Below are 27,120 nucleotides of genomic sequence, written 5' to 3'. Positions count from 1 at the left end.
TGCCGGCTGACCCCTTGTCTCCTGACAGATGTAGGTCATCCAAGATGGAGACAAGAGCACATTCTATCACATTGGCAGATCACAAACCTGATTATGTTGGCTCTAATGTACTATTCTGCTCCACTAGCTTATACAACTGCCTAATAATGGATTTCTCCAAGACTTTGATTGGAAAAAGCAGGAGAGATACAGGGTGAAAGTTGCTCAGAATTGCCAGGTCTGCACAGTTTTTTTCAGCAGAGGAAGAACCAAAACCAAGGCTTTTTTCCACTCATCCAGCACAAGAACATGGGTGATAGGTTTATTCAAATGTCCAAAGAGATGTTTCAAGAGAAGGTGCTGCTATCTGCCTGGCTGATGAAGTAGTAGGATCTAAAGGAAAAAAGTGATAGAATTAGCTAGGTCCAAAAACTCCTCAGAAGTCAGTAGATCAAATGTAGAGAGCCTAAGCCTCTCAGCCTCTAAAGATCAGCTGGACACTGCATCAATCACTGTCACTCTGGAAATACAAGAGAAGCTGTTTAAGAGTACTTCCATACTCTTACAGATCATAAGGATGTTTTTTTAAGACAATTTATTACACAGCTTCTGTGAATGCTCAACAGGTTGACAGGAGCAGGATGGATTAGACACAGAACAAAGCGCTGGAACATTGAAAGGACCTCTTTAGATGTATTATTGTCTTCTAAAATCTTATCAGCAAAAAAGTGCCTTTAGCTAAATGTAACATTGTAAGATTTTAGTGCCATTTTTAGCTCGAATTTGGCTTCCACGGTGTAGTTAACACATATTACCCTTTCTGATTTTTTGCAGCCGATTTTGGGTTCTTGAAGAAAGAGGTATTACACCCTGGGGGAGACAGACGAGTGGAGTTAATGAGAGGCATGAATAGGGGAACCACTGCATCTGAGGCTGAGGTAACCCACTCAATATAGTTTGAGTCATCAGTATAGACCATCCTGTAGCATAACTCATCATATTTAATGTGCTCATAACATTCTATACAGATAGTTTAGCCTATGAACAGACCCCACTAGGCACACTAGTATCTGTCAAGGTTTCAGGTTCCTCCCTGGAACTTTGATGATAAACTGGATCAGGAAATATTCAGTCCACACCTAGGCATAATATGACTACAAGCAACAAAGATCAAATCAAGCCACCTCAACTACTGGAAGATTAAAAAATGTATAGAGTGCAGAGCAAGCAGCAGCACAATATGGAATGAATGCTCTGAGGGCTAGGACTCTGTAACACAACATATCGAAAATATAAACCTTATTCAGCTTTAAATGTTGTATTTGCTTTTTTTAGTCCTCATTCTCATGATCCCCTGGTCTGAGGCCCTAACAGAATAAACCCGAATGGGTTCCTTCTTTATCAGTCAACAAAAATGACTCCCAGACCAGGGAACAGTCCATCTCTGGGCAGAGTTACCCTCTGGAACACAAATAATCTCATTCCTCTGGACTTTCAAATGTATAATCATTGGACCAATTTGCCTATTTATCAAACCAATTTATTAACTGCTTCCAAAATTCAAGACTCTTCTAGCTAATTACTCTCCCTTTCGTATCACAAACCAGATTATATAATAACGAATCTTTCCATTCCATTATCGTTGGGGGCAACAGGCTAATCCATTTTTTACATATTTCTCTTCTAGCTAGCAATATCATATAAAATAACAATTTAGCACTGTCTTTATTTATCCTACTATCTCCCTGTATACAACCAAAAATAGTCAGAGAAGGGCTTACCTTAAACTTCAAGGGTATGATCTGACTAATACATTCACCCACCTCAGTCCAAAATCTCAAGAGACGGGGGCTTTCCACAAACATATGCAAATCACCTACAGAGTCAGCACCCCATTTCCGGTAGCAAGCCTTACTACCCGCCTTCAGCCTTGACAGTTTCTCCGGGGTCCAAAAAGCCCTATGAATTGTAAATAGATGATTCCTTCTCAAACAAGCAGGTTTAACTATTGAGTACAACAACACTATAGATACTCGCCACATCTCTGTTATCTGTTTCCCTAGCAAATATTCTTTCCAGGTATCCTCCAGCTTCAAGGCGTCACCATCTAGCGTCTCCAGTAGAGTTCAATACCATCTTGCTAGTTCTTTTTTTCCCATATCACTCTTCTGGAGAAGGTCCTCCACCAGATTTGTACCACCCACTCCTCCTTTGCAACCTTTCACCCAACTCCTTATTTGCCAAAACTTAAATTTAGATAGGTTCCCTGGTGTATCCCTTAAAAGGTCACTATAGGGAATGAGGCCCTTTGTAGTACACAACTGTCCCCATTGACAAACCCCAGCCTCCCTCAAGGGAGCAGCTAGCACATCCTTAGTCCACTCGGGCAAGCCCGGTGAATTCCATAAGGGGGCATATTTACTGTAATACGACAAGTGAGTGTACCTTCGCAACTCATACCATATTTTTACTGAATCCACCAATAGTCTGAATCTCACCTTCTTAAAAAATTTAGGGTCCCCAAATTTATACAGAAAACCCTCCTCTACAACCTTCTCAAATTTCATCATTTCTTTTAAAATCAACCCCAATTCAGAAGGAGAAGCTCCCCCACAAGTCCTCCTGGTATTTTTTAGGAACGTTGCCCAAGCACACAATTGTAAATCTGGTAGTGCTAATCCACCTTTCTCCTTCCTACGCCTCAACTTTTTCCATGCAATCCGGACCCCCTAATTGCCCCATATAAAACTGCTGATTTTACCTTGAAATTTATTTATCCAATCTTTTTCAAATCTCAATGGTATAGCATTAAAAATAGATAGCTTTTTTGGCAAAAGCATCATTTTAACCAGATTGACCCTTCCTAGAATCATAAGAGGCAAATTAGCCCCTTCTTCATCTGCTTACATGACTCAGTCATCACTCTCCAAAACATTTTCTCAGCTATCCCCCCTAGGTCGTTTACTATTGTAATACCCAAATATTTCAGCTCTCTACTCATCTTGATACTCCCCGCGATGTTATTTTCGGGCACATTCCAAACCATAACTTCGGTTTTGCTTTTATTGACCGCAAATCCCGCAATTTCCCCAAAATCTGTTATCAACTCTTCCAAAACTGGCAGGGATTTCTTAAGATTACCCATATAGACCATCGAGTCATCTGCATACAGTGCTACTTTCCTGTGCCAGTTTCCGCACTGAAAGGGAAGTATCATCGGATTACTTCTAATTTTACAAGCCAGGGGTTCTATATATAGATCAAATAATAGGGGGGATAAAGGGCACCTCTATCTAGTTCCCCTCTCGATCCTAAAGGGAGGAGTCAGGGAGCCATTACCTAAAATTCTAGGCACTGGGTTGTGATATATCAGACGTAGTACTCTTTTAAACCTACTACCCAAGTTAAGAAACTCACAAAGGGCAGTCAAATAGTCCCAATTAACCATGTCAAAAACCTTAGCAGCATCTGTCATCACCACCGCAAGGGGTACCTTACATGTACTTGCCAAATCTATAGCCCCTATCAAACCATGTGTCAACTCATGTAGAAATCTACCCCTTCTGAACCCTTTTTGATCTACCTGGGTCAGTTTCTCCACCACCGTACCTAATCTTCTCACTAACATTTTTGCAAAGATTTTATAATCGGAATTCAATAAGGAGATTGGTCTTTAAGACTCACAATGTGTGGTTTTTCCCTGGTTTTAATACAAGGGTAATTGTTGCCTCCCTCCAAGAGGGGGGAAGTGCTACCCATTCCTTAACAATAGTATCACACAATCCCACAAAAACCTTAGTTATGCTATCCCCTAGGCTTTTATAAACTTCAAGGGGTAACCCATCAGGGCCTGGCGCCTTCCCTAATTTTCCAGATCGTATCACCTCTTCCACTTCGGCCTGGTTAACTCCTTCATTCAAGATATTGCTATCCTCATCCTCATCTCTCAAAGCTGTGAGATTAACACCTTGTAGCCAGGTCCTGGCTAAGCCTGGGGATGCAACTAATCTCTCTGCATACAGATCCTCAAAATGATCCCGAAACGCATCTTCTATTTCCTTATTCCTTCTACAGGGGTCTCTTATGTTATCTTCCTGGATCTCCACCACTTTGTTCCTCATTAGTTTTGATTTTATTGGCCAAGCTAATATTTTTCCACAGTTTTCCCCGTATTAAAAAAAAAAGTCATCCTATTAGCTTTGTATCTCTTCTTAATTCTCCTATCCAATATAGCTACAAGCTTGTTACGGGATTCTTGAAGTACCTTAACTAATTTGTTTTCCTCTTCCTGTCCCTTTTTAACTATCAGCTCTTTTTCTACTGATTGTACGCGCTCTTCTATAGCACTAATCATGTTCTTACATGTTTTCTTTTTAAAGGAGGCTGCTCTCAACAATCTCCCTCTCAAAAAGGCTTTATAGGATCCCACATTACTTCTTAACTAATAAACCACAATAAGGACAACAATTTCTTTCCTTTTTTTCCCTATGCTACCCACCCTGTGCAACACCCCCTCCTATACCATCCCTCCGACCCATCCCTGAGAGAACCCATCCCTATAATCAACTTTAAATGTTCACTGCATTTGTTACTAAGGAGTGCACATTGGTAAGACCTGCTCTGTTAGTAGCTTAAAAACATGTTTACACTGCTGTGTGCTGGCAGTAGGACATATATCATCTACCTCCCTGGCATTTACCACACAGTTACTTCTCTAACCATTGAGGAGATAGGGCCAGAACACAACATTACCTTTGCAATTTGCAGCAGCTCCTCACGAAGTGGGATCATAGTATTTTTGAGTTTCTTCATAGCAAAAATATGAGGGTATGAGGTTTGGTGCCTTTTGGGAGGTCAGGTGTTGGAACCTCGCTTTGCTTCACTCATGTCAAAAAGTACAGACAAAGAATAGACTAGGAGAAATCTGAGTCAATTCATGGTAATACAGTGTTAGTCAATTGCACTATTTTATTACCGATATGCAACTGAGTTAGGGAGGGTTATCACACTTTTTCCTAAATTTTGAAGGTGCACAAACACCCACAAGAGAGATATGATTGAGGTGGCCAAAGTTTTTTTATGTGGATAGAAGGTGGTAACAGTTAATATTCATGGCCCTCCAATACTGAAAAAGCAGAAATATTGTAAAAGGTTTTTAAACATTTGGGCATATTTATAAGCCCCTAGCACCACCTTGCGCCACATTAGCATCATGTTTTTTTACAAAAATGTGGCTCAACGAGGCCCAAATCCTTGCACCACATTTACAAAGTTGCGCAATGCATGCATTACACCACTTAGTAACCATTTGCTCTACATTATGCCTGAGCCAGACATAATGTATGCAAAGGGGGCGTTTCACTGTTAGGAAGGGGACGAAAAAATGGTGCAAGGAAATCTAACAGATTTCCTTGCATCATTTTTTACGGCACTTTTAACGCCTGCTCAGAGCAGGCTTTAAAAGGGGGTTCCATTATCTATAATGGGCCCCTATTGCTCAGCAGGAGTAGCGCCAATATTTTGGCGCTACTCGTGCAGAGTACACCAGTAACGTCATGAAACATGACGCTATTGCCCTCTACAGTGCACAATGGTGCATCGTATTTTAAATACGGCATACACATGGTGTCGGTGGGGGGGGGCAGTAAAGGGCACATGAAAAGTGGTGCTGCAAACAGTGCAGCACCACTTTTCTTAAATATGCCCCATAGTGTGAATCCAAGGGTTATATGATGACCAGACGAAGGAGCATCATACTATATGTTGGAAAATGTCTCTCTCTGAAGGGTCACCCCAAAAATTTTGTCTTCTTCCTCCTCTTTTTATGACCTTGTTTTTGTTGGCTTTAGGCCTCTGTTCACTTTACCACTGCTGACCAGTGCTAAAGTACTTGTGTTCTCTCCTTAAAATGTGGTAGGCTTATACACATGTGGCATATTTAATTTATTGATATGTCCCTAGTAAAGTGCACTAGATGTGCCCAGGGCCTGTAAATTAATTAAATGGTACTAGTGGGCCTGCAGCACTAATTGTGTCACCCACTAAGTAGCCCTTAAACATGTCTCAGGACTGCAACTCTAGGGCCTGTGTTTGCAGTTTTACTGCATCTTCAACTTGGCATTTAAAACCCCTTGCCAAGACTTAAACTCCCCTTTTATTTCAAATACATCACCCCTAAGGTAGGTCCTACGTAGCCCATAGGGCAGGGTGCTATGTAACTTAAGAGAGGACATGTACTTTTAAGTTTTACATGTCCTGGTAGTGAAAAGCTCCCAAAGTTGTTTTTCACTACTGTGAAGCCTACTCCTCTCTTAGGTTAACATTGGGATCCTCAGTACACTTTTAAGCTGTAATTCCTGATTAGAAAGGAGTCGTTGTGGCATGTTTCATATCTATGGAGTGGTAATGATAAACCCTCTCTACTGGTAAAGTCAGATTTAACCTTTCTATTTTAGAAATTCCACTTTTAGAAAGTGGACACTTCTCTGCTCTTACAGCTCTGTGTGCCTGCAGCCTGTCTCCAACACATGTCTTGGTTGGTGACAGCTACACTTTTTGCATCCCCTTTGGACAGCCACAAGCTAATAGCTAATACAAAAAGGTTAGTCGTGCCTGAGTGCTCATCTGCATTCATCTGCATTCAGATGACTTTTCCGGGGCAGGAACAGCAGTAGGGGATTACTCTTACACCTGAATTAGCAATGCCAGTCCTCACTCAAAGGCTGATTACCCCCTACTTATAGCCTGGAGCCAGGGCTAAGGAAGAAAGGATACTTGTTTGAAGTCACCCCCCCACTTTAAAGGCACATTTGGGTATAAGTACTGGGTCTCTGACCCCACTAAATGAGACACTTCTGGGCCTACAACTGGACTCTGTCAAAAGAACTGCTCTGCTGCAACAAGGACTGTCACTCTGCTGGACTGCTGACCTAGAAGGACTGCTTTCCTGCTGTGCTGCCCTGCTGCCTGCTGCTCTCTCACATCGCTGAGGGAGAGCTCAACTCTGTCTTGCACCCCAAAGGGATCTCTAAGGGCTGACTGGTGTGCCTCCTGTTGCTAGAGACTCAGGTATATCAAAGCCTCTACACCTGTGCCTGGATCACTGTAAGTGGAGCCGGATAATTGCATCAGCAAAATCGACCCTGTTGAAGGAGTAAAATTGGTGCATCTCCCCTGGGGCCTGAGCAGCATCTCTGGGACCACTGCATCGACCAACACATTCCTATCCTGCTGGAAGGGGCACCTGGTGCTTCTGCATCGATGCAGCACAGAAACCCCTGCATCGCCACCACAGCTGAAGGAAGACTGATGCATCCCTTCACCAGTGTGGAGAAACGTGGGGCATCTGCTTTGGAATTAACCCTCGTCTTCGGAAACCAGTGCATCACCATCAACATGTGGGAATAATCAATGCATCCCCTTGACTTCTGCAGTGACATTGACGCATCATTCCTGCATCTCTTGCTTGCAACCAGGATCAAGGTACTCTATTCTCTTGGCCTGCATGGTTCCTGTACCCAGCCCGCAGTCCATCAGGGTCAGTTTGAACAGTTGACTTTGCCCTGGTCCAGCGTGACCTCAAATAAACCTTAAAGCGCTATTTGCTTCTAAGCTCTAGAACTCTTATATTCTTCTAAAATTCATAGCTTGACTTCTACTCATTGTTTTTTGTTGTTTTGGTCTTGATTTATTTATAAAATTATTGTCTATTTTTCTAAACCTGTGTGGAGTCATTTCTATGGTGTTTTCATTGTGTTACTGTGTGAGTGTGTTGTACAAATACTTTACACATTGCCTCTTTAAATATGCCTTACTGCTCTGCGCCAAGCCACAAGAGGGTGAGCACAGGTTATCTTAAGTGTGTATCTGACTTACCCTGACTAGAGTGGTAGTCCATATTTGGTCTGGTTGCATATCCCTGCCAACTAGAGAACCCCATTTCTAACACTATATTATAGGATGAGACAGATTCACATTCAGTTTAAGACACAATGGTCATTCAGCTAACGTGTCCACCACACACCATGTCTTTTCAGACACAGTTTCCATTCTCAACCTTTTCAGCTGAAATTATTTTCCATTTGGCTAATTAGATCAATAGACAGAAAGTAAGGCAACAATATCCAGAGTGCATTACAATATCACAGAAACGCCAGGTACTAGAAACAGTGTATGTATTGAAATAGAGCTAGCTGGTCAGAATGTGTCTCATTATAACCTGACTGATTTTTGGCAACACACTCATACAAACCAGAACATAATATTTGTAGCATTTCAGAGTTCAAATGCCTAGGTCACTCACTGATAATGGTCATTGTTTTGAGCCTTATTCTACTTTGCTGGACCTTAACAAAGAGGGTGAGTTCCTGGTCAGAGATCTGCAGGTTCACAGTACATTATATGTAAGAAAATAAGCAATGCCCTTCACTTATAAAAGTTCTCACACTCACAACACAGTCTGTTTGCTCCAAGCAGAAATTTTTTAGGATGTGGCCACCAAAGGCCAGGTAGGATGGATTTTCGACTGGCAAGGAAGAACAATGGAAATTATAAGTAAGTAGTATGTGCCTTACCGCTTTGTTTTCTTTGTCACAATTGTTACAAAAAATGGCCTTTGGCACACACCAGAGACTCCTCCATATGTTTCTTGTGTAAAACATGTTAAAGATCTCTGGAGTATTTTAAAAAACAAAAAATGTTGCTCAACCAGCACCTTAGCACATGTCATGTTGAAGAAAAAGGCACTGTACACTACATTTTGCAAACTGTATCTCTTCAAGGAACTGACCGTTTTATGAAGGTAAGAGAACTGAGGCACACAGAAATACATTGAATCACTTAGAACCAAGGTTAAGCAGGGGAGTCAGGACATGATTCTTAAATCTCTAGACTATCTCCTCCATCAGACAATGAATGTCCCTCAAACTCCACCAATCCGGATGCCAGTGAAAATTGCCAAATGGACTTTCATAATGACACCATGCATCCTGGCATCCATATTATAGAATAAATTAAAGTAAATATTGCTTTTGGATCTGCAACACAGGGCACCTAGACATCTAAGGAAGCCTTTGATCTTTGAAGGGTACTAACCAGCTCCCCTTCAACAGATATAGCTTAACCAGTATGATACGATTAGAGTCATTCCACCTTGAATTCGACACATACAGCTCTGTTACCCCACACAGGTGCCTAGAATATCATAATGTGGCTGTTTGCAGATAGACTCTCCCACTTACCACCACCATCAAGTTTACCCCTAACCAAGGGAACTGATGGGAGATCTGCATCATCGTCCATGCTACTAAAACCTTCGTTAGCAGATATGATACTACCAGAGGTACATCTCTGTCAAAAGATTGTAATTTGCCTTGGGAGCCCCCTTCCTGCTACTGCTCCAGAGCTTAATTTGTGCCGGTGGTTTCCAGTGCTCGGCACTTAATACTCAAAACCGACATTAATGACAGTCCATGACATTGTGGATGTCTTTTTTGAGATGAGCAAAACCACAGTGTTGAATAATCCAATATACAATAAAAGTGACAATTGAGATTATGCTACACCATTCTTAGAACTTTGGATGGCCTTGAATAGTCAGTATTGTCACACTTGTAGGAGGAGGTTAGTAGTTGTGTTGCTACTGTAATTCACAGCACTGGTAGGGGCAATAGGGGGTACAGGCTGCAGTGGCCTGGCCAACTGAGAAGAACATTGGCACTTAATTGTTTACAACTTAAGTACTGCACTGCTCCTCCTTTATACCATGATCTGGTTGCACAATATACCCCCTCCATTCTCAATGGACCCCCATGAAATGAAAATGAGTATGGCAATAGACCTTTGTCCTTTCCAACATGGCATAGAGCATAAGACACCAAGCCTGATTGGATGGCTTGGTGCTCTTCAACAGGAGAGACATCACAGCAATCGCAGAGCCTGCCAAAGAGCCCATGTCCACACAGGCAGCATTAACTGCAATGAGCAGATGCAACTGGTATTACGCAAGGGACTTGCAAAAAACATCATTCGATCCATCAGCATTCCAGTGACCATTTTCACCACAAAGACAAGCAAGAGACATTTGACAACCTGTCTGACGCAGGAAAGAAGGGCAGGCGTAGGAATGTGGTGGACTCCCTGGAGCATTCCAAGGATCCCAGAAGAACTGGTCTAGCACATTTCTCCAGAGCTATCCATATTATTGTCCAACATGACATCTAGCTTGCCAAGCACGCAAGACTGAAGAAGGCCTAAAATGTATTTTTAGAGTATGGGGCTTCAGAGAGGTTTGCTCACCCACCTGAAAATCTTCACTGGAAGTCATTAAGCAAATTCAAAGGGGCAAGAACTTGAAAGACTCAGCCCAGTGCAGATCTGCAGAGTATACCCAGAGTATTGCCTATGAAAACAACCCACCTGCCTGACAAGACAGGTGAAATCCTAAAAATACAAGAAACCTACATTGAAAACAAACATTCAACCATATGTTTTTATATTTCTGTAAATGTATTTGAATTGATCATGTGATGGTCTTCCCCCTGCATGGAAACAAAAACAGACTGAGTAGGTAGAGTTTGCCCTCTTTCAAGGGCGTGGTTTTTTTATTTTTAAGGGCCGGTGTGATTATTAAGGACTGTAAGGAGTAAGAGAAAGAGGGCGGTACATAAACTTTAAATCGTTCATGAATGTACCTAAGCATATTGCCCAATGTATTCAAGCTGGTATTTTTTAGTTTTCTAAATGTTTATGTTTGCCATTAATTGAAGGTTCAAGTTAGAGGTTTTTACAGGCCTAATATGTTCACCATACCTAATGCTCGAGTTTAAACAATTTATAGAAATGACAGTAAGAAGTTGTTTTTTTCTTTTGCCACTGTGTGGACAAGATTCTAAGGGGCAGATTTAAGAGCCACTAGTGCCACCTTAGTGCCACCATATCATCATTTTTTTTTACGGTAAGGGTGCCCTAAAGTGGCATGCATTGCGCCACTTTGTAAACCCTTGTGCCACATTATGCCTGCGCCAGGAATACTGTATGCAAGGGGGGTGTTCCTCCGTTGGGGGGGCAAATAAATGGAGCAAGGACTTCGAAGTGATTTCCTTGTGCCATTTTTTTCAGCACTTTAACACCTGCTCAGAGGAGGCGTCAAAAGGGGGCATATCATTGTTTATAATGGGCCCCTATGTACTCTGCAGGAGTGGCACCAAAACGTTGGTGCTACTCCTGCAGAGTACATCAATAACGTAAAAAAAGAAATGCTGCTTTGGCCCCCTACCCTGCGCCATGGTGCGCTGTATTTTAAATATGACACACACCTGGTGGCAGTAGGGGGCTCTAAGAGGAGCAAGGAAAGTGGTGCACTAATAGGTTATAAATCAAATAATATCAAAAGTATTTACCAATTTAAAACATTAAATATGTATGTATACATGCTCACACACACACACACACACGTATATTTATATATATTTATTTTAAAATACTTTTCATCTCACTCTAAAAAACCCAAACTCACAAAAACAGTGAAATAATACTAGAAAACAGTGACTAGTTTACAGTAATTAAAAATGATAATGAACAATACCACAACCTTAGTACAATGATAATAAATAATGCCACAACCTCATACAAATAAGGAAATTAAAAGAAAATTAAATAATTGGTTTGTATATTCAATCAATAATCTAACAGTTAAACCAATCATAATGTTATTATCTATTAAATAATCTATGATGTAATTCACATAATTAATATTCAGGTTAGCAAATTAAAATGTATAAAATAAACAAACTAATCACAAAGTTTTATAAAAAATGTATCAGAAAAGTCCCACCCTACTCCTAAACGAAACCCACAATGTATCAATAGATAAATAATTGAAGAATGCATAAAAAAACTTTGCTAAATACATTACCAAAGCAAAACTAAAATAATCTATACTAACAAATAATCTTACATGATTGGCATTAAAATAATAACGTAGAACACAAAAAATAATAAAACATAACAAAAAAAATTGAAAAATAGAATTATGGCTCCCTGTTTTATGGTATTCTTTTACATTTCCATCTGTGTTTACCCAAATTTATTTTTTGAGGATTTTATCAGTATTTGTCCAGATTTATTGCTCGCTTATTGTAAAAAATGTCCCTGCAATGGGTACCGTTCTAGATTTATTTAGAAACAGTTGTTTGCTTGTGTTTGAATGTCCAAAGGATTTTAGCCAATCACAAAATACAGTCATTTGAAACCATCTGCATTTTAGAACAGCTTACACAGCTCTACTGCTGCAGTTAATTATCCTTCATTAGTAAATCTTTTTCATTTTACATGCCCCTACCTGTCAATCTGCACAGCTATTGACCTAGCAAGCATTCATGACTGACAGTAGTGAGTATTGTCTAAAAGAAAACCTATTTTCCCTTATTTTTCTGCCTTTAAAAATAAATACGGACAGAAAAATAGGTGGTTTTCTGTCTGTATTCAGCTGTAAAAATCAGTAAAAACTGAAAACTGGGAGTATTTACAATATATAAAACTATAATAAAACTGTATTGAACACTTACAAAAAGGATATTCTTACCTCTGTTATTCTGTCACGATATTGTTGACATCACAATATTTTTACACAGTATTTGTTTCCACTGATAACAATATTAATGTTTTGCACCCATAGCTAAGGGACCAACGGAGACAGGAAAACATGATTTTAGTGCATACCTTAGTTAAAACCTATTTCTTTCTCTGACCATTTGTACTATCTTCTTTAAGGCACATAAATGTGCTAGAGTGCTGAAAGCAGTGATGCAATTTGTATTTGTCACTTCAATATAAATTGTTGATGGGTTGAATCCACATATGTAATGTTATTAAACAAATGTGACTGCCAAGCTGTTTCATTTCACAGTAAACACAGTCACAATACAAACATTGAATCTGATTAGCAAAACTATTTCTGTGTGTAGTTGTGTCATAGTTCTATTTTAATTGAGAAGCACACCCGAAGATCATCCCCGATTCGCAAACCATTTCCAAAGGTGTCTCACTCCAAGCTTAAGAGTGACTTACTCGTGAATTTTCGGGAGTTACGCATGCTTATTGACAGTAAAACAAGTTTTGCGTTCTTATTACAAATTTTACAGACAGTAGGACTGCTCCATGTAACAGAAATCTCATAATTTTTGGCTTCACTATTCAAAGCGACTGTGTAAACTACGCATATAATACACGACAGGAAAGCTACCTCTGGGATAAGCCAGATATTACAGACTCAGACCTATGACAGAAGAACTTTTGTTTTGATTGTAGTGATCCTATAGAGCAAACACCCGTTACACAGAGCATACAGGCTCATGGCTATGGCAGCAGAGCCCACAGTGTCAGGCCGGTCAAAGTAAAGAAATCCCTCAAGTCACACATATCGTACTGTATAAGGCAAATAACAGCAGGCCTACTTTCAGGTTACAGAGATCCTATCCACTGGTCATTTGACAGAAAAGATATCCATAGGTTACACTGAATTTACAGCCTCAGTCATTTGGCAACAGAGCTATCATGACGTTTACTGAGGTTTTTTAGGGTCAGGCTTTAGACAAAAGAACTATCCCTCATTTTACAGAGATCCTCCATGTTCAGGATGTTTATGGCACAGCTATCCAATAAGCTTGCGTTTCAGATGACAAACCTATTCCTAAGGTCACTGCTATTTTACATGCTAAATAATCAGACTGAAGAATTATATATCGGATTAAATAGGCTTCTCAGTCTGAGGGCCTCATTTCAAGTTCGGCAGATGGCAACTTCCGATGGGGAGGTTGCTGCCTTATTGGCGACCTCCCCGCCGGCCCTATCATGACTTTCCTACTGGACTGAACCAAGGTTTCTTCCCGTCATCCCAGTGAGAAAGTGGCAGTAGCATTGTTGCCGGCTCATAATCGAGCCAGCGGCAATGCTGCCACCCTCAGGAGGTGCCTTGGGTCCCCTGCACCTGTTATCTGGGAGCCATTTCATGGCAGTAAAACCGCTGTGAAAAGGCTGGCGGAGAACCAGGTAGTGAACAGCAGGATGGTGCTGACTTCAGCGCCGCCCTGGCTGATTACTACCAACCGCCAAACTGGGGGGCGACATGACCGCCACCACGAGTCTGGCGGTCTGTTGAGCGCCAGACTCGTAATGATGTCCTCAGTCTTCAAAACGGCCATTAGGTTGCACATATTGTACTGGCTATGGCATTTCCCAGCAGAGGTATCCCTCAGGTTACAGAGGTTTTACAGGATCAGGCACTTGACAGCAACGATGCACCTATTATTACATAGATTCTATAGGCTTAGCTGATTTATCCCTTAAGGAAACAATACTTTACATACACAGGCTAAGATCTCAAACTGTGTCAGACCTACATAACTGGTTAATCAGAACACAGAGGCTTCATTTTTGTACGACCACAAACTGGCCCTTTAGAAGAAAATAATCTTACAATCCCAAAAATCTAAAAACAGATCTATCTCCTGAGGGTTCTGATATTCTAGCAAAATACATTTTTGTAAGGCATATTACTATGAATGTGCTTCCCTCAGTACATACAAGGGCATCCTAGCGCTACAAGCTTAAATTTCCATTACAAGATTCTCTTAATATGCTTTGGATCTTTTGTCCGTAGTGCCAACCCTTTGCCAATCAATATAGGCTTCCTGTTACAGAGAATCCACATATTCAGAGATCCGAATGCAGATCTATCCCTAATTTTACAAAGCTCTTTCATGGTTCAGACACATGCCATTTTATTTATGTTAAGAAAACCTGAAATAAGTAGCTAAATGGTCTTATATAAGCAGTGAATTTGCGTCTCCTTTTGATTTGTGCTACAATTCTATAGCACTTTACTATTTAGAATACATGAACAAATGGCCTGTATAACTGAACGCCACTACTCGCAACTTGTGAAGACATTGTGCCTGCTTGGGTTCCCCCAGTTTGTTCCATTTGCTGCTATAGGTATTGCGTCTGCATACAGTACACAGGAGAAGGTTTCCCACGTTCTTACAGACATGAGAATGAGCTGCATGCAGCCTCTGAGTGTCGTGTGAATGAATACGGTACAATCCTTTAAGGAATATGTATTTAGTTACGAGGCCAACCTCTGGGCTCAAACCCTCATTTCCCCCAATTAAGCTAATGTAAGGTTCTTCATCTTCCCCCTCTTTTATTTGTGTCAGAACCCACAGCCATTCCTGCTACACTTCAAAGAGTCATTCTATAACCAGCTGCTGGGTACACACACAGAACAATGGCGTATACAATACCATCGGTTTTTTGCACTATATTTACATTGGATCTGTATGTCTCTCTAATGTACCTGTGAATTATGCGTGTCCAGCCTCAGGCTCGAGCCTTATGCTGTCTGTCATTCCCGAGTCTGTTGTTCTAAAGTGGCGCGTGTGTTGCCGCTATGTACATGGTATGGCCGTATCCTGTTCAAACACTTTTTTCTCTTCATTTTCCGTAAGCACAACGAGCTGCCCAGTGGCAGGGACTGCCTGGCATTGAGTCTGCTGTCAAAAGCCTCTAACTAAATTATACTCCTGTCCCTGTGAGGCCTGTTGCCCTCAAGGGTACCTACCCTATGAACTTTCCTTCTCACTCTGTCATTGAGGCACGTTTAACTAAGACTATTTTAGAGCCGTTACAGACTCAGTGCAGTACTGACTACGCTTACGTGGCCTGTATAGCAGGGTACGCATCTATATGCGTGACTGCATCTATTTTCACACTATTCCGCGGCGGGTCATGCTTCTGTGCACCAGTTTCCAACGCACCATGCTTAGATCACGCCCACCCATCTCACCAGGGGCATAGCTACCGTTCGTGCCGCAGGTACTATGGATCTGGGGCCCAAAACCCTGAGGTGCCCATTGAAACCTGATAATTGCTGGTTTGTACTCCCCCAGCAGCAATCAAAGTCATTTCCTTGCTGGTACCGGGCTCATGGCATCCACTACTGCATCTCACTCGCCCTACCTAGCACCTCTCATATTGGCATAAGTATAAACAACCACTTTGCACCATGCAACTCTTAAAGGGCACCCAGGAACCCTATGTACTACAGCGAGTTGCATCGCACAGAGGTATGAAGCGCTATAAATACTGCACAATACAACACAAGGCACTTACCCATAACAGCGGCTCTGAATGTACATGCAGCTGGGATAACACACTTCAATGAATAGTCATTTTCAAAAACTGTACGTAAGAATGCTCACGACTCCCAAAATATATCTTTATTACTGACATGTATGTGTATGTATAAAGCACACGCCTAGTTATAAAGCTGTAATATGCTGTGCAGAGTAGTGCAGGAAACCACAGGTGGCCTCAGGAACATCTTATGAGTGTTGGTTTACCCTAAATCCAATTACTAGCTTTAAATATGTCATGGGTGACCTATATATTAGGATCAGAAAGAGAAGGGTGCATCCAATAAAAAGCTGTCAGGCAGAGTGATTGCCCATCAAAGGTTTGATTGGAAGGTGTGCATTTCAAATAATGAATAATTGGTGTAGATAGTGTTTTATGGCGCCCATGACAGGTCACCTTCTTAGAAATGGGTTTCTAACAGGCTGAGCTCTGGTGCTGCTGAAAAGTTCAGATTGTTGAACGTAAAATAAATGGCCGAGCTGCCCATCTTAGAGTCAAGCAGCCATACCAATGGCAGATATTAGGGGCACCATAAGGAAAGGCTCCCAATGTGATTTGAAAATTATAGAAAAACACCTTGTGCGATCCAGTATTTGTTGGCCTTCACCATGGAAGTTTCAGAGGCACAGTGAAAATTCGCTTCTGAAACTACTGAATATGAATGCAAAGCGGCACACAGTGATGCAAAGTGTTGCAAATCCAATTACTATTTATTTACCAGCGCAAAAGGTTTTCTTTCACTGGAAAGATTCCCTTTTCTCAGGAAAAAAATGCTTTGGGGTGTGTGGCATCCCTTGCATCAAGGGTCTGTTTTGGGGGGATCAGCGCAAATAACCATAGGTTTTGACGCAAAGCGCAAGCTACAAAGATAACCAAACAGGGCTTTGTGTCTAAAGTTACAGTCTACTTGAAATAGACGCAAACAAGAGCAAATGTGTACAGTATTCATCCACTGAGTGAATTTCTTCTAAGTTTGTCTTCGCAAAAGAATTTATACTGTAAGAGTATGTTTCCCTACAAATCTTATGAGAGTGCACAGTGACCTTTGCACCATGGTGCAAAGCAGTGTATTGCACAAGGCAGGCTTTGTTGAGTTCCAGTGAAAGGAACGACAGCAACAGCATGCCAGTCTTGGTAGATATGCAGAGTTGCAATGCGTGCAAAATGAGTAAATCTTGGCCAAAAGGCACCAGAAAGTCAGGTAGGACATAATTCAAAGAAAAAAAACATACCTTGTTTGTCTCACTGGAGTGTGAACTTTGAAACGGGAGCAAGGCAGTTGCAGCCACACAACTGTTTGCACTACGTTTGAGTGGGAACAATATACTTCACAGCAAAGGGTACTGGTTAGGCAGTGAAGAATTGATGAGCTCACATTAATTCGCAATACATTTAGAAAAAATGATGGAAAATGCCAGGCAGCATTTCCTGATTGGTTAATAACATTCTCTATTGATTATTTTTACCAGAATATTTTAGTCTGAGGTTGGGAAGCCTGAAATTCCCACTCATCAACAACCATACCCACCCTCTCCCGCCACCTCTTCAAATTTGATTTTTTTAAGGTGAAACAACCATTTTGATGCAGAATGCTTCTCTACCATGGCAGAGGACTTCTACCACGAGTATTGTAGAGGAAGTACATTTTGAAACACTTAGGGGCTCATTATGAGTTTGGCGGTCTGAGGAAACATGGTCTCCGCCAGCCTGTTTGGGAGCGGAGGGCTCCGGCAAGAAGATCGTCCCGCCCTCTTCTGTTTACTCCTTTGGCGAGATGCAGCACTCAATCCGGGCTGAGGCAGTGATCCTCAGAAGGTGGTGCCTGCCCGAGCCCAGGGGGCACTACTTACAGCAGCCCAGTTCCCTAGGGCCATTTAGGGCCAGATGTAGGTAGGAAAAATTTAGCGAGTCGTTGCGACTCGCAATTTCCGACTCGCTAAATGGTATCCAAGAAGAAAACGCAACTTCAATTTGCGACTCGCAAATGAAGTCGCACCGCAGATTGCGAGTCCGCTGTTTGCGAGGTCGCTTTTTGCGTCCGCGCTAAAAACAAACACGCAATTTGCGAGTGGGTGTCGCAAATTGCGACTGTGCTGCAAATTGAATGCAGGTGCTGCAGAACACTCTGGAAAACACTTCCTGGCTCATGATGATGACAACACATCCAGGAAGTTTACAAATACACCTGAGAGGAGGGAGGACCACACCCATTTTAACAGCAGAACTGCAAACAGAGGGTACAGCAGCTACTATGGCTGAGACACCAAGGAAGCGCAAACTCAAATTTGTAGAGAAAGAGCTGGAGGTGCTGACAGAGGAGTGCTGCCAGCACCATGACCAACTATTTGGGAGGGCAGCCCTCACCGTGCCAGAGGTGGAAAAGAGAAAAATATGGATGGACATCCAAGACAAAGTGAACTCCCTGGGCGTCAGCCACCGGAGCATCGAAGAACTCAAAAAAAGGTGGTATGACCTGCGCTCCCAGACCAAGGAGAGGGTGGCAGAGCGGCTCCAGGAGATGAGGGGCACTGGAGGGGGACCGTCCACAATACCACCACCCACATCCCTGGAGGAAAGAGTAGAGGAGACCCTTGAGCCTGAGGCAGTGTGCGGGATGGGAGAGTTGGATACATTAGATCCAGGACCATCAACCGGTGAGTACCATGAGACATGCATGTACCCTCAATAATGCCATACCCTCACCCACCTTGTACACAGTAGCATGCACAACCAAAATAGCTCCATTTCAGAGTTCCAACCACCAGAATGGTGCATTATGGGCAATGTAGTCAAGTAGGCAGTTGATAGGCAACAGTTTATTAGGAAGTTGATAACAGATAGTAGATACTGACAATGTGTTCCCTATGGCCCACAGGTCTCCCACAAGACACCCCCACCAGCCAAAGCATCCAGGGGCCAATGGTCAGCCAGCAGCCAACAGATGACTCAGGACCAGCCACCACTGAGACCTGCACCACCAACACTCAGTCCCCTCATGATACATCAGTTGCCATACTGGTGTCTGATCCAGCACCTGGTCCCAGCCACAGTGCCACCGTAGAAGACACAGAGCCTCCACTGCGTCGCAGGCGACGTGTACATGTACCATCACAGCGGCAGGCAGAGTCAGGGGACGCCTCCATGTCGCGTCCTGAGTCCACACTCCTACGGGGTCAGCGCCTGCAAACACAGGAGATTAAGATAATTACAGGGGCATTGCGGCGCATGGAGCGAAACCAAGGCAGTAGCATGCAGCTTGTGCACACGGAGTTGCAACAAATGAACACACATATGGGCGACCTTGCACTCTCCATGCGAGAACTTGTGGCTGGACTCATAACTCAGACAGTGGGTGCAAGGCGTTGTGACAGGCAGCTACTTAACTGGCTGGACCGCATGTCTGCCTCCATAGGCTGGCCGTGAACACTACTGGCCTTTCTAGGCGCACAGTCAGCCTCCAAGTTGACATGGGCCACTTTGCCAGTGATTGTCAACACCAGGACAGTGCGCGCTCTACGGGCATCTAGAATGCAAAAACCCAACACTCGCCAGATAATGTAATTTATGCATTGTGATGATATGTTATTGTTTAACCTTTTGCATTGCAGAATGCCATCCAAAAGATTAATTTTTAAGGTGTTTATAAATACTGTACATTTGCAATGTATTGCTGCAGACATTCAGAGTGTGTTAGGGTGTGGTCCCTTTCCAGGGCCTTCTAGAGACTTTCCCTGCAACATGCCTGGGCATGGTTCTAGGCTGGGCCAAGACTCTATAAAAGAGAGTCAGCCCAACTTCCAGTGCTCACTATTCAGAGGTCCCGGTGCAGAGCAGCAGCTTCTTCCTGAGCTCCTGTCCCGGCGGCTTATTTGGATTTTCCAGTCTTCTGCACTCATCTCTCATTGGTGATCACTGTTTCCAGGCGGTAAGACGGTGTTTGGACATTTTCCCAACACCGTAATTGAGAATTTTCATATTTTTGATTTTAATTCTTAAATGAATAACAGATTACTTGTGCGCTGCCATTTTTTGACATTTGTATGGTGGTTTGCAAATAGGGAGGACGCGCAATTTATTCCATAAAGATTTGACTTCGTTATTACATTGTTGTTCATTGCGCGCTGATATTTCTTGACATTTACATGATGTTTCACGAGTTGGCAAGATGTGCAACTCGTTTCATGAGCATTTAAGTTTGTTGTTCATTGCGCGCTACCTTTTCTTGACATTTACATGGTAGCATTCGAATCGGCGAAACGCGCGATTCACTTCTCGTGTGTAATTCATGCTGTTCATTGTGCACTACCATTTTCTGGCATTTACATGGTGGCATTCGAATCGGCAACACGCGCGTTTCTTTCCTTGAGTGTTTTTTTCATGTTATTCATTGTGCGCTACCATTTCTTGGCATTTGCATGGTGGCATTTGAATCGACTAGACTCGCGATTCTTTCCCTGAGTGCTTTTCATGTTTTTCATTGTGCGCTACCATTACTTGGCATTTGTATGGTGGCATTTGAATCGGCAAGACGCGCAATTCTTTCCTCGTGTATAAATAATGTAAATTACTGTGCGCTACTATTCTAAGACATTTTCTTGGTAGCATTTCAAGTTGACACGTTGCATGATTTATTCCTTGAATCTACGTTGTGTGATTTCATGGTGCTCAATCCTTTATGGTGTTTAATACTCATATAAAAATCTGCAATGTGCGCAATTCACTTCCCAATGTTTTTTCTGAGATGAACACAACAATACCAGAGTTCTAGATGTAATGCTGTGTGTTCCTGATATGTATTCTTAAAAGGAGATTCATATGGTTGTTTAGAAATTGCTCAGAGTGTTTCCTGATTCTCATGCTAAAGAAAGTACTCGAATCTGAAAGTCCTATTTAACTTTTCCTGTTTCCTCCTCAGGTATTCGGTCATCTAAAACCTAGTCAGTTTTAGGACTATTCTAGGGTTGTTCATGTTTTTCGGAAAAGACGAAGCTTAGAGTTGTAGCATGGTACTGATTTCATGAGATGTAATTTTGATGTTGTGTTTTAACCTTTTGCTTCCTACAGGTCTCCTTCCCACCTGTTCCCGTCCTAATCCCCTTTTCCCCACTTGGACTCTCTTAGACTCTGTGATAAATCTAATCAGAGTATTGGAGCTGTCTTGTGGTGGAAGTGTTGGGAACGTGCACAGACTCCGAGGATCTGGTGACTCTGACAGAATAGTGAGCCCACGAATTATTATCCTCCTGGTTTGTGTATGTTCTCAGCAGGGCCACACTGGACGAGCTAGTCAAGGCTATCACCCAGCTCCAGTCAGAAGTGGTATCATCAAAGGATTTGACAAATAGTCTAGCTGAGAGGGTGAGTCAGTTACAGAATAAGGTTGAGAAGAAAGAACAAAGTCCCACAGGTGTGTCTTGGCCAGGTACTTCTTCTCAGACTTCTGGAGGTAATCCGACTAACATTTCCCTCAATGTTCCTTCCGCCATTCCTTTAGCTCCCCCAGAACGCTTCGCAGGTGATCCCTTGAAAGCGCAATCTTTTCTGGTTCAAGTGGAACTTCACTTCACCTGCAGACCACATACTTTCCCCGATGCCCAGTCTAAAGTAGCTTTCTTGTTGTCATATCTGTCTGGAGATGCAGCTACCTGGGCTATTCCTCTTGTGCGTAAAAATAGTCCCCTGTTGTACAACTGGAAAAATGTTGTTCGTGAATTTGAGAGAGTTTTCGATCGTAGAACTGTAACACAGTCAGCAGATCGTGAATTATTAGACTTACGCCAGGGGAATCAGGACTTAGGCGGTCATTCTGACCCTGGCGGTTGAAAACCGCCAGGGCAGAGTGCCGCGGAAGCACCGCCAACAGGCTGGCGGTGCTTCATGGGCAATTCTGACTGCGGCGGTAAAGCCGCGGTCAGAAAAGGGCAACCGGCGGATTCCTGCCGGTTTACCCCTGCCCCAAAGAATCCTCCATGGCGGCGCTGCTCGCAGCACCGCCATGGGGATTCCGACCCCCTTCCTGCCATCCTGGTCCTGGCGGTAAAAACCGCCAGGAACAGGATGGCGGGAACGGGTGTCGTGGGGCCCCTGGGGGCCCCTGCACTGCCCATGCCACAGGCATGGGCAGTGCAGGGGCCCCCTAACAGGGCCCCATAATGATTTTCAGTGTCTGCCTAGCAGACACTGAAAATCGCGACGGGTGCCACTGCACCCGTCGCACACCAGCAACTCCGCCGGCTCCATTCGGAGCCGGCTTCATCGTTGCTGGGGCTTTCCCGCTGGGCGGGCGGGCGGCCTTTTGGCGGTCGCCCGCCCGCCCAGCGGGAAAGTCAGAATGACCGCCGCGGTCATTTGACCACGGTGCGGTCTTCTGGCGGTCTCCGCTCGGCAGGCGGCGCCCGCCGCCCGCCGGGGTCGGAATGACCCCCTTAGTGTCATATTTAGCCAACTTTAATCGGCTGGTCGCTGAGACATCCTGGCCTGAAGAAAAACAAGTGGCCTTGTTTTACAGGGGACTCAAAGAGGAGATAAAAGACATCTTAGCGCAAATCGACCCACAACTTGCAAACTGTCAAGATTTAATAAACCTTGTCTTGAGGCTTGATCATCGTTTAGATGAACGAAAAGGAACGCGTAAAAAGACTGACAAATATTCTTGGCATGCTCATGATAACAAAGACTCAAGAACTCCGAGAGAAAGAATGCCGGAACTGATGGAAATTGGAACCATCAGGAGACCTTTGACCAAAGATGAAAAGGACCTACGCAGAAAAAATGGGCAATGTCTCTATTGTGGGCGGAAAGGTCATTTCGCCAAAGATTGTCCAATCAAAACAAAGAGCAAGCGAGGCCCAGTTCAGGAAGTTGCAACCAATTCATCAGTCGAGTCGGAAAATCTAAAGCACCCAAGTTGCAGAGAAGGGTTGCTCTTGGGTGTCACCGTGGATCCTTCACAATCCAAACATCTAAAATTGGGAATAAGAGTTCAGGTCAAGAAAAAAGGCTCTAGTCGACTCTGGGGCTACTGGAAACTTTGTTTGATGCCCAATTGGTTTGTGCATGGGGGATCCCATGTATTGAAAAGAAGACCCCAGAAACCATCCAGGCAGTTGATGGAAAACTCTTGACTGGAGGTCCGATAACTCTTCAGACTGTCCCCTTGACAATAATTTGTGAAGGTAAAAATCAAAGAAAGAAACATAAAGAGGAACTCATCCTTGACGTGATCCATGCTCCCCAATATGGGATCATCCTTGGCTTGCCATGGTTAACTCATCACAATCCAGAGATTAATTGGGCAGAACGAAAGATTGTGTTCTCATCAGTGCTATGTAAAAAACATTGGAGGTCATTCCGACCTTGGCGGCCGGCGGTATGTTGGCGGTAACACCGCCAACAGGCTGGCGGTGTTCCGCCAGCAATTCTGACCGTGGCGGAAAAGCCACGGTCAGACCGCCGGCCCCTCCACTTTCCCGCCAGGCTTCCGCCTGGCGGGCATAATCCCCAGGGCAGCGGTGCAAGCACCGCTGCCCTGGGGATTATGAGTCCCCGACCGCCAGCCTGTCCGTGGCGGTAAACACCGCCATTGAAAGGCTGGTGGTAAGGGGACTGGGGGTGCCCCTGGGGGCCCCTGCACTGCCCATGCACTTAGAATGGGCAGTGCAGGGGCCCCCAGGCATAGCCCCATTGCGCATTTCACTGCCCGAATTTCGGGCAGTGAAATGCGCGACGGGTGCTACTGCACCCGCTGCACATCAACATTGCCGCCGGCTCTATTACGAGCCGGCGGCAATGTTGATGTGCCATTTCCGCTGGCCCAGCGGAAATGTCGGAAACGCTGTTACCGTCCGCTGGGCCAGCGGAAATGTCGGAATAGGGAGGCATGAATACCGCCGGCAATGGCGGTATTTTGTCTCCCCCGGCCTCAGCGGTCTGAAGAAAAGACCGCCGAGGTCGGAATGACCACCATTGTCTCCAAAAGACTCAAGAATCGGAAGTTCGCCATTCTTAAATAGCTACCGCCGCAGAGAAAGAAGTTCAGTTGCCCAAACAGTATTCGTCTTATTAAGATGTATTTGATGAGAATGAAGCAGAGAACTTACCTCCTCATAGACCTTATGACTGTCAAACTGATCTAGTCCCAGGGGGGATACTTCCCAACTGTCGTGTGTATGCCCTGTCAGAACATGAAAATCAACATTTACGAAAATACTTGGATCAATTCTTAGAGAATGGTTTCATCCGCCCCTCTAAGTCTCCCACAGCTTCTCCTTTGTTTTTTGGTCCAAAAGCGAATGGAGAGCTTCGAACTTGTATCGACTATAGGGGCTTGAATAAAATCACCATCAAGAACAAATATCCTTTGCCTGTAATTCCGGTCTTACTGGAACAAGTAAAGAAAGCAAAAATCTACATGAAGCTTGATCTTGGAGGTGCTTACCATTTGGTCAGAATGAGAGAGGGAGATGAATGGAAAACGGCATTTAAAACAAGATATGGCCTTTTTGAATACACCGTCATGCCTTTTGGTCTGTGCAATGCTCCTGCAGCATTTCAATTTTTCTTAAATGATGTTCTTAGAGAGTACCTCGATATCTTTGCCATAGTTTACATTGATGACATTTTGATCTACTCAGATAATGAGAATGAACATGTTCAACATGTCAAGAAAATTTTGGCAGCCCTTCGTAGACACCATTTATATTGCAAGCTAACCAAGTGTGAGTTTCATGTTACCACAGTTGAGTTTTTAGGGGTTATCCTTACCCCTCAAGGAATGGTGATGGCAGAAAGGAAAGTAAAAGCTGTATCTGAATGGCCCATCCCAAAGACTGTTCGTGATGTACAATGTTTCCTGGGCTTTGCAAATTTTTATCGGAGGTTCATCAATCATTTCTCCCAGACAGTGGCTCCAATTACTAAGTTATTAAGAAAGAAAGAAAAATTTGTATGGTCCCCAGAAGCAGACCAAGCCTTTTCAACTTTGAAAGAAGCCTTCTCCACTGCCCCAGTCTTGACTCATCCAGATGCGGATCGACCTTTCATAGTGGAAGCTGATGCTTCAGATGTGGCGATAGGAGCAGTCTTGTCACAACGAAACAAAGACACTGGTCAGCTTCATCCTGTAGCTTACATGTCTCGGAAGTTGAACGAAGCCAAACAGAACTATGTAATTGCTGAAAAAGAGCTTCTGGCGATTCGTGACGCCTTTAAAGAATGGAGACATCATTTGTTGGGAGCTAAATATACTGTCACAGTATATACTGATCATCGCAATCTTCAATTCATGAGTTCTGCCAGACTTTTGACTCCTCGGCAATTACGCTGGATGCTGTTTTTTGCAGAGTTTGATTTTGTGGTAACCTTCCGGCCTGGTAAAGATAATCGCAAAGCTGACACCTTGTCCCGCCAAGAGTCTACCACATTGCCTGCAGTTCAAACCTCCAGAGCTATCATTGCTCCTGACAAGGTCCTATGTATCATAAAAACAGAAGATTTCTTTGAAGACATCCGCAATTCATTCACTGTTGAAAAATGGCAGGCGTGGGCCCAAGCAGATCCGAAAAGATCAATCAAGCAAGGATTACCCTTTTACGATGCTCGTTTGTTCGTGCCCACTACCAAACTTCACAAGATAGTGTTTCATTGGTTGCATGTTATACCTACAGCAGGTCACCCTGGTACTCCTAAAACTCTTGAATTAATCCAACGCTATTTTTGGTGGCCTACCTTAACAAAGGATGTAAAAACAATGGTAAACAACTGCAAAGTCTGTGCTCGCACTAAAACAAGTCATTCAAAACCGAAAGGGTTGTTACACCCACTCCCAACCCCAAGTCGTCCGTGGGAACATATCTCTTTAGACTTTATTACAGGTCTGCCAGTGGTTCAACAGCATTCAGTAATTCTGGTGGTAGTAGATAGTCTCACGAAATATGGACATTTCATTGCCTGTAAGAAATTACCCACCTCTAGTGAACTGGCAACTATCTTACTGAATAGAGTGGTTCGTTATCATGGACTGCCAAAAGTGATCCTCTCCGATCGGGGATCGCAATTTGCCTCCGACTTCTGGAAGACATGGTGTAAAACACTCCAAGTGACATCTACCCTATCTACTAGCCACCATCCTCAAACAGATGGTCAAACGGAGAGACTAAATCAGACTTTGAAGCAATACCTACTTGCTTACACTGAAAAAGCACTTAATTTATGGACATCAATGCTCTGGTTAGCTGAGTAAGCCTACAACAACTCCTTCCACACTTCTACTGGTGTTACACCCTTCTTTGGTTTGTTTGGCTATCATCCTGACACCTTGCCCATCACAATTCCTCAAGAAAGTTCTCTCACTCCAGCTGTGTCAGAAATCATTCAACATTTGCATCAAACTCAGAAATCGATTAAACAACATTTAGAAAAAGCCAAACAAAAATGCAAAAAGCATTATGACAAGAAACATTGTGAGGGACAGCAGTATCAACCTGGTGACAAAGTGTGGCTTTCCACAAAACATATAGACTTCAAGAAGAAGCACATGTTCAACCCCAAATTTATAGGTCCTTACACTGTTCTTCAGCAAATCAATCCTGTGACCTATAAACTACAATTGCCAAAATCATTACGGATTCATCCAGTGTTCTATACTTCCCTCTTAAAAAAGGCAGTCCAGAAGGTCCGCCTTCATCCAGCTCCTGTTCTAGTACAGGGGGAAGAAGAATATGAAGTCAAGAAAGTGTTGGACTCTAAACTGAGAGGGCGTAACCTATGGTACTTAATCTCATGGAAAGGTTATGGCCCTGAAAGTAATTCATGGGTTTCCGCATCTGATGTTCATGCTCTAGTACTTGTGAGACGCTTTCATCGTCTCAATCCAGATAAACCAGGCCCTAGAGCGCGCCTGGGAGAGGGGAGTACTGTCAACACCAGGACATTGCGCGCTGTAAGGCA

Source organism: Pleurodeles waltl, chromosome 4_2 (genome assembly GCF_031143425.1).
Source record: "Pleurodeles waltl isolate 20211129_DDA chromosome 4_2, aPleWal1.hap1.20221129, whole genome shotgun sequence".
NCBI classification, from domain to species: Eukaryota; Metazoa; Chordata; class Amphibia; order Caudata; family Salamandridae; genus Pleurodeles; species Pleurodeles waltl.
Note: the sequence above shows the minus strand (reverse complement) of the source record.